Genomic DNA, 13,685 nt, shown 5'->3' on the forward strand with positions numbered 1-13,685 from the left:
AGTCTGGGCTAGATATTACACAGGTATATATACAGCCCACTTGCCTCACTAGCAACAGAACCCCTGAAGATGCCATTAGCTACAGATGCAAGCAAAACGTCAGGAGAAAATGCTACTGGAACATGGCTATGCAGACAGAAGAACTCGCAGCCAAACAGATGATTCAAATAAAATAGAGAACATGGCCTATCCAAATAACATGCCCTGTTTTAAAATACATACAGCTATGCAGGAAGAGATGCCACAGTCCCAATCGCGTGATCCACAAGCCCAGATGGTATTGCTTGCCTTTCGGATAGCACACTCTATATGTTTTTCCGATAGTCACCATGGGGATATACTGTCTAAATACTAAGTATATGAGAATGTACAGGCTAGCAGAGACAGATGTCTCCCTGACAACAGTTTGCATAATTTAAGACAAAGCATCTTTGCAAAGAAAACATAAGAATGCCTCTAACCACTGCCTTAAAGAATAGAAGAAGAGTCATTTGACATAGTCTAAGGCCTCATCTTCACTGCCATATAGTCCAGTTTCTAAATCCAGATTATCTGCTTTGAACTGGATTATACGGCAATGTAGATTCACACAATCCAGTTCAAAGTAGATAACCTGGATTCAGAAACTGGGTTACATGGTGGTGTAGAAGAAGCCTTAGAGACACATTTCTGTTGACAAATGTAATGGCCAGATTCATGGGAGAGCAAGAAGCCCTTCGGCTATCAGATTCATTTAAGCAATGGCTCACAGTGTTTTAGTCCTCCAAATTTTTTGGACTCAAGTCAAGCCCCAGAACACCATGCAATAGTTATGGATTCTGGGATCTGAAGCCTAAAATACCACAAAGAGCAAATTGTGAAAATGTTGACTGAAAGCTTTAACCATAGCAAACTACCAATGCTTTGACCTGGGCTATTATCAATCTAAAAACAGTGTTTTGAAATAAATGAATTGTTTGGAAAGCTATCAGAGTGTAGCCTCCATGCATACTGTAGCAAGTGCCTAATATGAAAGTATAATCTATAGTTACCTGGATTACAGATAACTATAGCTAGACCAGCCATTTATTTATTTATTGGATTTATACCAGTTAGTCAACTCTAGCTGTCTGCAGTGGAGAAATGACTTAATTGTCTTCATCCTGACTGATGGCTATTTCTTTTATTTTGATCATATTTATTTATCATGTCAGAAGCAAATTGAGAATACAGTTACAATGTAGAAAAAAACACAAATAAAGTTAAAAACTTGGCCTTATACTAAATGTCTTTGACCAGAAGCTGGCCACTTGGAGCACCTCTGTTGTCACTGTGAGAAGGTCTTCCATTGTGCATGTGGCAGGGCTCACACTGCATTGTAGTAAGTGGTCTGTGCTTTGCTCTTCTCCCCACTTGCATGTCATGGACTCCACTTTGTGGCCCTATTCCATAAGGTTTGCTCTGCATCTTGTGGTGCCAGAGCACAGCCTGTTCAGCAGCTTCCAATTCACCCCATCTTCTTTGAGCCTAGGAGGGAGTTTCTCATCCACTGATTGATGTTCTGGGTTTCAACCTGCCCCTTTTGGACTCTCGCTTGCTGAGGTGTTCCTGCGAGTATTTCTGTTGATCTTAGAAAGCTGTTTCTTGATTTAAGGCCTTGGCTTTCTGGCTGATATCCAAGCAGAGGATGGGCCGGAGATGTCACTGCCTTGGTCCTTTCATTTCTGGCTGCTACTTGCAGGTGATTATCAGGTGGTGCAATACCGGCTAAACAGTATAATTTTTTCAGCAGCATAGGGCTTAGACATCCTGTGATAATGTGGCATGTTTCATTAAGAGCCATGTCCACTGTTTTAATATGACGAGATGTATTCCACACTGGGAATGTATATTCAGTAGCAGAGTAGCAAAACACAAGGGCAGATGCCTTCACTGTATCTGCTTGTGATCCCCAGGTTGTGCCAGTCAGCTTTCGTATGAAATTATTTCTAGCATCCACTTTTTGATTGGTAGTCAAGCAGTGCTTCTTGTAAGTCTAAGCACGGTCCAGAGTGGCTCCCAGGTATTTTGGTGGACTGCAACGCTCCAGTGGGATTCCTTCCCAGGTAATCCTCAGAGCTTGAGATGTTTGTCTGTTCTGAAGGTGAAAAGCACATGTCTGCATTTTAGATGGATTAGAAATCAGCTGGTTTTCCCTGTAATAGGCAGTAAGAGCACCTAAAGATTCACAGAGCTTCTGTTCAACCATTTCAAAGCTCCATGCTTGAGAGGTGATGGCACAATCATCAGCATAGATGAAACTCTCTGTCCCTTCTGGCAGTGGCTGGTTATTTGTGTAAATGTTAAACATTGATGGAGCAAGCACACTCCCCTGAGGCAGGCCATTCCTCTGTCTTCGCCATCTGTTTCTCTCACCCTGAAACTCAACAAAAAAGCTCCTGTTTTGTAGCAGATTTCCTATGAAGCGGGTGAGGTGGTAATCCTTTGTGATTTTGATCATGAAAATTGTATCTGGAGTTGCTTCACTTGGCAGATGTTTATACACATTGGATACGGGAGGAACTGAAAAGCAAAAGCTCCAGATATGGATCATTATCTTTTTCATGGCCATTAACAAACTGTGATTGAGTGATAAACTGATATCCCGGCTTAGAGAAACCGATTGACATATAGTAGGCATCTTTGGAAGTTCTTTGCAATTGGGTTGAAAATGTTGAAAAATGCAAAAAAGAAGCACCAAAACATCTCACTCCATTGCTATTTTAACTTTGCATTGTTGGGTGGGAGATAGGGTTTGACAAAGACTGTGCTGTCGAAACCCCACCTACCAGGACCCCTTGTGGATACCAAAAAAAGTCATGCATATTGGATCTGTGGTTACAGAATCTATGGATATGGAGGTTTGGCTGGAGCACTTAACTCTTTCTACTTCTGTTACTATATATTCACCAGCAGATGGCTGCATTTCCCCACAGATATATAAAATGTAGACTATGAAGTTCTGAATTTGCCCATAATATACACAGATTTTCTTGTTGTCACCATGATAATGTTGAGTATTTTACTTTTGATTCTGATGAAATTAAAAATGGAGTGAAAGCACCTCAAACTGGAAAATTTGTTCATACAACATTCTATACGAAATGGACAAAATATAACTATTTGCTGAAAGTTTGATTAGGATGACCACCTGAATCTAGATATCAAGTTTGATGCTACTAGTACTAATAATAAATAACAACAACTAGTTCATTGTAGAGCAAAATGTACAAAAAGAAAAATAGTTTCTTTGTGAAGCAACTGAAATTATTTGTGGCACAAATCCCAAACCTTACCATCTTGTTTTGGTCCCACTACTTAACATGTTAATGGCGACTCGACAATCAGACGTGGACTTATATAATATGACATACATACAGGGGCGGCTCAGCCCATTACGCATTTGCAGTATAGTTGATTTTGCCCAGGGGTGCTCTTGAGGCGCTCTTGGGGGAAAATAGACCTTGACATATGTGAGTTGTAGTTACTGGGATGTATAGTTCACCTACAAAGAGCATTCTGAACTCCACTAATGATGGAATTGAACCAAATATGGCACACAGAACTCCCACGACGAACAGAAAATATATATCAGTGATTGGTTGGGGCGCGGGCACCAAAATACTGTTTGCTTACCGTTGAAAATTACCTAGGGCCGCCTCTGCATATATACATACACACAGAGAGACAGATTGAGCATCCCTTATCTGCAATTCTAAAAGATGAACTGTTGGCCAGCGGATGCTTTTTGGAGGAAGACTGGATGAGCATTGAATAGTGCCAGAGTGAGACTCAGGGTGAGTAGGGTTTGACTTGGAGATGATGTCTGATTTTAAAATGTCTTTTAACCTGTCCCCAACCTCAGAGCCACAAGTGCTGTTGTGTTGCAATTCCCATCATCCCCAGTATACATGGTGGGTAATCAGACAGGATGGGAGTTGTTGTTCAATAACACCTGGGGACCCAAACTGGGTAAAAGGTAAAGTGCATCAACCACAATGTTAAAATATTGTATTTGGCCCTCTGTAGTCAATGACTCTTTGAAGACAATCATAAATTTGATGTGACTCCCAATGAAAATGACTTTGACACCCCTGGATTAGTGGGCAGAGAAGTGTTTTGCTATAGTATCCTCTTACCAAACCAGTCCCTAGACATTTGAACTGGAACTACACCACCATATAATCCAGATTATCTGATTTGAACTGGGTTATCTGAGGCCCCTTCTACACTGCTCTATATCCCAGGATCTGATCCCAGATTATCTGCTTTAAACTGGATTATATTAATTTCCATTGCCAGATTATCTGGGATAAGCAGATAATCTGGAATCAGATCCTGGGATACAGGTTCCTTCTACACTGCCGTATAAAATCCAGAATATCAGCTTTAGATTGGATTATATGACAGTGTACACTTGTATAATCCAGTTCAAAGCAGATAATGTGGATGATCTGATTTGATAATCTGGATTCTATGACAGTGTAGACTCGTATAATCCAGTTCAAAGTAGATAATGCGGATTCTCTGATTTGATAATCTGGGTTATATGGCAGTGTAGAAGGGACCAGTCTTCATTAAGCCCTCCCCCCATAAATACTGGCACAAAGTTCCCATTCCTTCTGCACCTTTTGCAATATATATGTCATTCCTGGTGTATCCATTATGTTTGTTTTGCTTTTTTTCCCTCCTGTTCCCAAGAACACTCTACATTTTAAAAAAACCTTATGGAAAGAGGAACCTGAAAAGGGCCGCCATCATGCTGCAAGCCCCAGACATTCTGCACTCAGGCCATGCTGAATGCAATCTCCCAGGGAGCGAGCCTTTTGGTCCCAAACAAGTCGCGCAAGTCAAGAGGTGGCTGCTAAGCAACTGAACCCGCAAGAAGAGTCCATTGTGAGAGGATGCTAAAAATATACCTGGTGACAGGCGCATGAGTCATCCCAAAAGATGGGGAAGGGGGCAGCAGGGGTTGGGGCAGGCATGGACAAAGCTTGGCCCTCCCTCCAGGTGTTCTGGACGTCAACTCCCACAATTCCTAACAGCCGGTAAATCACGAATTTAACAACAACAAATAAACTCAACATTGGCAGTATACATCTAAGTGTTTCAAGATTTTTTTTATCAATCCCCAAACAAAAGTAAAAGAAAGCAAAAACAATGTAACTGACAACACTGTTTTCTAGGTTTTTCTCTAATAGAAAGCTGCAAAATAATTTTCAATACCTTCTGGAATTTCTTGGGTTTCACATCGTTTTGAATTCTGCTCCTGTCTTCTGGAGTATGGGCTTTCCTGCCCAATTTGATGTCATCTGCAAACTTGATGATCATGCCTTCTAACTCTTCATTTAAGTCATTAATCAAGGATGTTGAACAGAACCAGGCCTGACGTCGAGGGCATCCCAGACCCCTGCCTTCAAGCTGATCTGACCAGCAGCAGGGAGTTCCACAGTTCCTGAATGCCAAGTTGGGCCAAACTGATTAAATGTGTCCCAGCAGCAGCCTCAACCAGGGACTCTTTACAGTCGTATGCTCTCTCCTTTCACTCCTTTACTAGCCCCAACTATGTAACCAATCCCTCAATAAAGATTAATCAAATTGTAACTTTTAAACTCTCCAGCTTGATACTTTGTGTCCCTTTCTTGCCTGAAACTATCAAAGTGCATGAAACTAACCTTTTCCAGGCCGCGGGAGAATGCAGGCCTGCCCGGGATGCCTCCCTGGCGTCTTGGGGAGGCCGAACCTGCGATCCTCCAAACCGCGGATACGGAAACCCCTCGGGCCCCCATATCCACGAAATGGCGGATCGGCTCAATTTTGATGGCATATTTTTCCTGGCTAAATTCTAACACTATCTGCTATCTCGCTTTTTGCATTTCGGGCCCTTGCGCTCGGGGAATAACCTTTTGGATTTTAAGAATATAATTTCAAAGAAACAGCTGATTGTCAAAATCCAAGCCTCGCTGCTGCCACGCTGCCGCTGCCTTCGCTGCTTCTTTGCCCTTGTGAAGCCCCCTGCCCTGGAGACTTGGTGCGGCTACCCCACAAGGCTTCTAGGGAACAGTCTAACCACCGGACTTCAGTCCTTGGAGGGAGCTATTGTTTCCCAAGGACAAAGGACTAGCTTCAATCTCAGCGCTGCAGGACTTCATCCTTTGGCTCAGTGGACATCACCAAACTCCTTTTTGTGACTTCGGACTTTCTGCCAGGAGTTCTGGACTTAAAAGGACTTGTTTCTACTCATGAATTCCCCTTGAATGAACTATGGACTCATGTTTTGCTGAAATCATAACTTTAATCAATTTCTCTGTTGGATGGGAAAGGGAGAAGGTGGCTGATATGATTTTCTTGGGACTCCTATATTTCCACATGTATTTCCCCTCATGTTTTCTGACCTTGCCCTGAATCTTTTGCCCCCCTCCCCTCTCATTGGGGGAAGTCAACAAGGAAGCTGCCCTGGCTCTGAAAAGGCAATCAGCAATCACAAAAGAACTCTTATCTTAAAACATGTTTGCATGGAAAATAGAACAGAAAATCCCTTTTTGACATTGGAGTCAGGCCATCAAATTGGGGTTTTGCTTGGCAAACTTCTAATCACATAACAATGGGGGTGAGACGACCCTCGAAAAGTCTCTTTCCCCCGACCCCATTTTCTTCATTCAAACCTCTTCACAACAGACACCCACCCCAGCCTCCTCTTTGTGTCATATCTGATTGCGACAGGAAAACTCGGATTAAGTAATCATTACTTATTGCAGACCCATCTAAAGACAATAAAATTAGTTTCTTTAGAAGGCCGATTCCGGACTCAAGAAGCCCCAGGACATTGAAATCCTATAATCCACTCAAGAAAGCATTGTTTCTTTTCGTCCCACCTCCCTTCCTCCTGATTCGCCAGAGCGCCTAGGCGGTAGGAGCTTCCTCATAGGCTCTAGTGCACCGGAGGAGCTCTGTGATTGGCTCTGGCGCAGGGAGGGTGGCTGATCCTCCTCCCAGCTGTTATCATGCCAGCCAATCACCATCAAGCCGGGAGGAGGGCGGGGAGTGGGAATTTTGAACTCACAAGCCTATATTTCCTATAAAAATGCCTCTGTTTTCTGTTAACTACATGCTCTTCTTAGCAAATGATTGCTGCATTGCATCCTTTTCAGCTGAATCGCTAATAAAAACATCTCAGTGGCGCTTCTTCAACTTTGGTGAGATTTCTTCTGGATATTTAGGGAAATAAAACTGCTGAAAATCAGGCTTCTCTTTGCTCTCCAAAGTAGCGATCCCTCTTTGGTGGGGTCTCAGGGTCTCTCCTCCTGGGGAAGACCCTCCTAAAGCTCCTATCAATTTCAGGCCCAGGACGGAACCCTGCTTATGGCACTCCACTCCTCACTTCTTTCCAGGACGAAGAGGAAACATTGGGGAGAATCACCTTTTGGGTTCGTTCGCTTAACCAGTTACAGATCCAGCTAACCGTAGTTTTGCCTAGCCCATGTTGGGCTAGTTTCCTTACCAGAAAGTCACGGAGGACCTTGTCAAAGGAAGGCCTTACTGAAATCCAGATACACTACATCCACGGCATTCCCCGCATCTACCCAGCTTGTAACTCTATCGAAAAAAAAGATCAGATTAGTCTGGCATGACTTTTTTTGATAAATCCATGCTGACTGTTAGCAATGACCACATTCCTTTCTAAAAACCCAGAATTCTGCAGGAGGCAGAAACCAGATTTTAAGTGGACTTTTTCTCTAGTGTGATGAAGTGATAAGTGTTTGCAGACCACTTCCTTAATGATCTCTTCCAGAATCTTGCCAGGTATCGATGTGAAACTGGCCAGACGGTAATAGTTTGGGTCGTCCTTTTTTCCCTTCTTGAAGATAGGAACCACATAGGAATAAGAAAACAGTTCCTCTTTGGGCAACACTTATGTGGCCACCCTGAAAGAGTAATAAGTGAATAGCTGCAATGTAATTCAGACTGCATAGTAAACAAGGGATATGTACTACTGTTTTTGACCAAAAAAGGAAAAGATTGGCAGCTGGGTGCAATAATCTGTCCTGCACCCATGGTCTGAAAATAACTATCCATTACTCAAGACATCCACAAGCAAAGACTCGACCTGATGTCCAGAGGCTTCTGTTTGAACCAATGGAATAAAAGCCTTGCTAAAAGCAGGGTTGTGTTAAGATAATCTTATCTCCGATGCATTAAGACCCAAGTTGGCAACATCTTTTCCACCCATTGAGGGTTGCATTTACTAGAAATAGCGAGCATCATGCCGGATATTGTAATTGAGCACACCTTTTTAAATTAAATGCATGGACGTTTCAGAGAAGCTAAAACTCCAAGTTTGCCTCTTGAAACCTAAACATTAGGGGGAAAAATGACAATACAGACAGGAATTAAACAAAGGTTGTAGGGAATGCCCCACAACTTTGGAGTCATTGCAAATAATCAGCTATGTACAATCAATTCTGACGCCTCATTAAGTTACATTATGATTGTCACAAAATATGACAAGAAATTAAGACTGTAATTAATTTTGCCATCTTTTGGAGACCTTGCTGTCCTGTTTTAGGTGCAAGAAGGAGCTTCTCTCAACCCAAACTTTCCTCTTACTTGGGAAAGCCTTCGGTTTTGCTAAAAGGAGGGGATCATCCCAAATGCAATGCGATCGTGTCAAAGGCTAGATCTACACTGCCATATAAAATCCAGATTGTCTGCTTTGAACTGGATTATATGGCAGTGTAGACTCATATAATCCACTTCAAAACAGATAATGTGCATGGCCTGCTTTAATAATCTGGATTATATGGCAATGTAGAAGGGGCCAAAGTCTCGTCATGGTTTTCTTGTCATGTCCTATAGGACTCCCACTGTGATGGAATCTTAATTGAAGACATCCACTGTGTTGGTCTTCAAAAGGAATGACATCATCCAAAGGAAAGTAGAATCTGAATTACCTCCCAAGTGAAGTGCAGCTGTTCTCATTCCTTGTGGAATAAGGACTCTCCAGCCAGCACTGGGCTTCTTGATGAAGTTTCTTTCCCACTTCCATTCAGAACTAGGCTGATAGAGTTTTTCTTTTAGTCGATGAATATGTCCTTAAAATATCTCTCTAGAATGAATGAGCAATCCATGGGGTCAGGGTGGAGGAACAACAGGTGTGCATCATTCATAAATCCCTTCATTTGAGGTCATGTTCTCCTTTTTGGGCCATTCCAGGCTGTTAAACAATCTAACAATCCAGGTTAGTGATCAGTCTCTCAGAACCCAATATCCATAAATGATTACATGCTTTATATACAGGCGCTCTTGGATTTAATGTCCAGAATTTCAAGGCAAGTGTTATCTGAGAGATTTCAGCAACCACAAAGAATGTGGGTTCAGAAGCCTGGCTTGTCTAGCTATCCCAGAAGGCCAAATCAGATCCTGCCACCTAAAAAAAAATGCTGCCTGAATCAGCATAATAAATAACACTCCAAATTTCCATATCAAGGCATACCTTTCTGTTTTTATCATCCTTCTTAATTCTTGCATTCAGAAAGACTGAGTGTGGAACCATCATCTAAGGATGGATCTACACTGTCTATATGCTAGGATCTGATCCCAGATTATCTATTTATCCCAGATTATCTGGCAGCGGAGATATATATATATATACACACACACACACACACTCTATTTATTTCCCACTCCTTTCACTCCACAGCGGACTTAGAATGGCTTACAATATGGCAATATTCAATGCCACACATTTAACATCAAACATACAATTCATCACATAACAGTAAACATTAAAAGTATGTATCTATTCTATATAAATAAAAATGTAATGTTCATTTGTGGGATTAACATAACTAAAAAACCACTGGATGAATTGACACCAAATTTGGACACAATACACCTATCAGGCCAACAAGCGACCATCACTCATAAAAATACTGAAAAACACAGCAGAAGAGACTTAAAAAGCCAAGAAATAAAAAATACATTTCAACACATGCACAAGACCACACACACACACATATGCAAACACACATATATACACATATACACAAATACACACACACACACACACACACACACACACACACAAAACACATATACACAGACTGAGCCACAGCAACGTGAGGCAGAAAATGGCTAATATACTTGATACCAATGTAAAAACTTGATACCTAGTTCAAAGTCATCATTTGTGTGCTACATTGTGCTGATTCCATATTGCTCTACTTAAACCACTGATTCCAAAGCCAGGTCTTCACTTGTTTTTTGAAAGCCAGGAGAGAGGGGCCAATCTGATATCACTGAGGAGGGAGTTCCATAGCCAAGGGGCCACCACTGAGAAGGACCTGTCTCTCGTCCCCACCAGTCGCACTTGCGATGGGGGTGGGACTGAGAGCAGAGCCTCTCCAGCAGATCTTAACTCTCTGAACGGTTCATAGACAGGTAAGTTGGACCATAGCTGTTTGGAGCTTTATATGTTAAAGCGAGCACTTTGAATTGTGCTCAGTAGCAAACTGGCAGCCAGAGTGGCATATAAATGTCGTAAATAAATAAATAATAAATAATTTGGCATCTCTTTTGCATTGTTATTTTTATTCTGTTGGTTTCCTTGTAATATGCTTTAGGTGAGTTTACTTCTAAATAAAATATTATGAATAAGACCAGAAAGGGGTATTGATGAGAAGAGAGCAACCTTTGTGTATATTATAGCAGAAGAGAATGCAAAAGAAATTCATATTTAAGCTATCTTTTTCCATCATTAAATGCCAAGGCCGAATAGCAATCAAGTTAAGTTACCCTGACCTCTACTGATGCAGCTGCACTGTACTTTGAATGAATGGTATTGCTTTTCACATCCCACTTCCTTTAATACAAAGTGTTTACTTGTTCCTGCACTCCTGTAATTGGCTCAACCAGGCTGCCTCAAAGTATTGAACTTCCAAATCTTTTTGTAGTGATGTACCTGCATATTCACAGGTGTACATCGTGCCACATCTGGTCTCATGCAACCTTTTAGAAATAGGCATGATAGTCAGTGCTAAGGTGCTTTAGCAATATCATACCATTCAAACATTAGGAGCATTTTGTTTTACTGCTGGGGGACTGGTCCTGGAAGAGACTGAGGAGTTACTGGTATGCTCTGGGTAGTCATTGCAAAACTGAAATGCTAGTCATTAACTATAATAAGTCCAAAGTCTTAGTGTTTACTAGGAAACGGAGTATACATAAGTGGCAAATAAATGAGCAACCAATTGAGCAGGTAACATCTTATAAATATTTGGGAGTGACATTTCAAGCCTCAGGCTCCTGGAAAGTTCAATCTATTGATGCCATTGCAAATGCTCAGAGAAGTATCAAGTCACTTCCATCCCACGGTAGCGGTAACACAGCAGGTTAAACTGCTAACTTCAGGAAAGCTGCTGACTGGAAGGTTGGCAGTTTGAAGCCATGAGTCAGGGTGAGCTCTCAACCATGAGTCCTAGCTTCTGCCAACCTAGCAATTCGAAAGCATGCAATGTGAGTAGATCAGTAGCTACCGTCTTGGCGGGAAGGTAAAAAACTTAAGGGATTTTTTACCTGTATAAAAGGAGAGCATGTTTGCTCCATCAGTGTTTAACATTTAAACAAATGACCAGCCATTGGCAGAAGGAACAGAGAGTTTAATCTATGTTGATGATCATGCCTTCACCGCTCATGCTGCGAGCTTTGAAATGGTTGAACAAAAGCTCTCAGAAGCTTTAGGTGCTCTTACTGCCTATTACAGGGAAAACAACTGATTCCTAATCCAACTAAAATGCAGACATGTGCTTTTCACCTTAAGAATAGACAAGCATCTCGAGCTCTGAGAAATACCTGGGAAGGAATTCCACTGGAGCATTGCAGCCCACCAAAATACCTGGGAGTTACTCTGGACCATGCTCTGACTTACATGAAGCACTGTTTGAACATCAAACAAAAAGTTGGTTGCAAGAAATAATATAATATGAAAGCTGACTGGCACAACCTGGGGATCATGACCAGATACAGTGAAGACATCTGCCCTTGTGCTTTGCTATCTGCTGCTGAATGTGCATGCCCAGTGAATACATCTCACCACGTTAAAACAGTGGATGTGGCCTTTAATGAGACATGCCGTGTTATCACAGGATGTCTACTCACTACATTGGAGAAATTACACTGTTTAGCCGGTATTGCACCACCTGACATCCACCAAGAAGTATCAGCCAGTAATGAAAGGACCAAAGCAGTGACATCTCCGGCCCATCCTTTGTTCAAATATCAGCCAGCATGCCAACACCTTAAATCAGTAAGCGAGAGTCTAAAAGTGGCAAGCTAAAACTAAAAAACTCAACCGGTGGCTGAGACCAGATAAGAAACTCCCTCCTGGGCTCACAGAAGACTGGGCGACTTGGAAGGTGCTGAACATTGGTGGGCTGCAATGCTCCAGTGAAATTCCTTCCCAAGTGCTGAACAGACTGTGCTCTGGCACCACGAGATGCAAAGCCAACCTTAAGAAGTGGAGCCACAAAGTGGAATCCATGACACGTGAGTGTGGAGAAGAGCAAACCACAGACCACTTACTGAATGAACAACAAACCCCTGTACCATGGCCGTCTCATACCAAGATGTCCTTTTTATGTGCTTTATCTCATCCCTTAGTGAAATTAAACCCCATTGTTTGTCCCATCCGAATCACCCACCAGTTACACTACTCTATTTATCTATCTCACCCAGGGTTTTATAATTTTATCCCTTGCATTTGGCTCAGCCCACTGCACTCAATTCTTATTATTTTATCTTGTATCCTGTGTTTACCCTATTGTGTTATTGGTTGTATTTTTTGATGTTATTATTTGTAGTATGTATTTTATTTTGCTTTATTGTAATTGCTGGGCTTGGCCTCATATTAGACACCATGAGTCCCCTTGGGGAGATGGTGATGGGGTATAAATAAAGTTTAATAATAATAATAATAATACAATGCGGTCTGAGCCCTGCCATATGCACAGTGGAGGACCTTCTCACAGCAACAACAAAGGCACTCCAAATGGCAAGCTTCTGGTCAAAGGAAATTTAGCGTAATGCCAAGTTTTTATTTTGTTCTGTTTGGGGTTTTTTTTAATTATAACTTTGTTCGCAATTTGCTTCTGACACGATGAATAAATACCTGTATTGAATGGTGTTTTGTATTATTGATATTGTTTGTTCGGTTTGCCTTGTTTTGTCTGATCTATTGATCGTAATAATAAATTTCAACAATTTCCAACCAGTATGCCCACAGCAAGAACAGCTGGCTGCATCTGTTTTGTAAAAGTCACTTTTTCAAGAGCCATGGAATGATCACATTTTGTCCCTGGCTCATTAAGAAAATTACAAAGAAAGCCAGGCACCAATTCATCTGGAAACACCAACTGTGTCAGGAATAAACAACAGCTTTCTGGCAAGAATGGCACTCTGCAAAACATGACAGGAAACATAATTCAGCTCTTTTTTATTTTATTTTTACTAGGGTCCCTTATTGCACACCAATTGCAACTTGTCACAAAGTGGGAGTGGGTTTGTTGATGCCGGCAACCACAAGTCAGAATAATAACTTGTGGGTGGAATTAGAAACACCTTCTGTGCCTTATATTGAGCTGAGTTGCCAATATAAGTCCAAAAAATTATGG

This window comes from Anolis sagrei, chromosome X (genome assembly GCF_037176765.1).
Source record: "Anolis sagrei isolate rAnoSag1 chromosome X, rAnoSag1.mat, whole genome shotgun sequence".
In the NCBI taxonomy this organism is placed as follows: Eukaryota; Metazoa; Chordata; class Lepidosauria; order Squamata; family Dactyloidae; genus Anolis; species Anolis sagrei.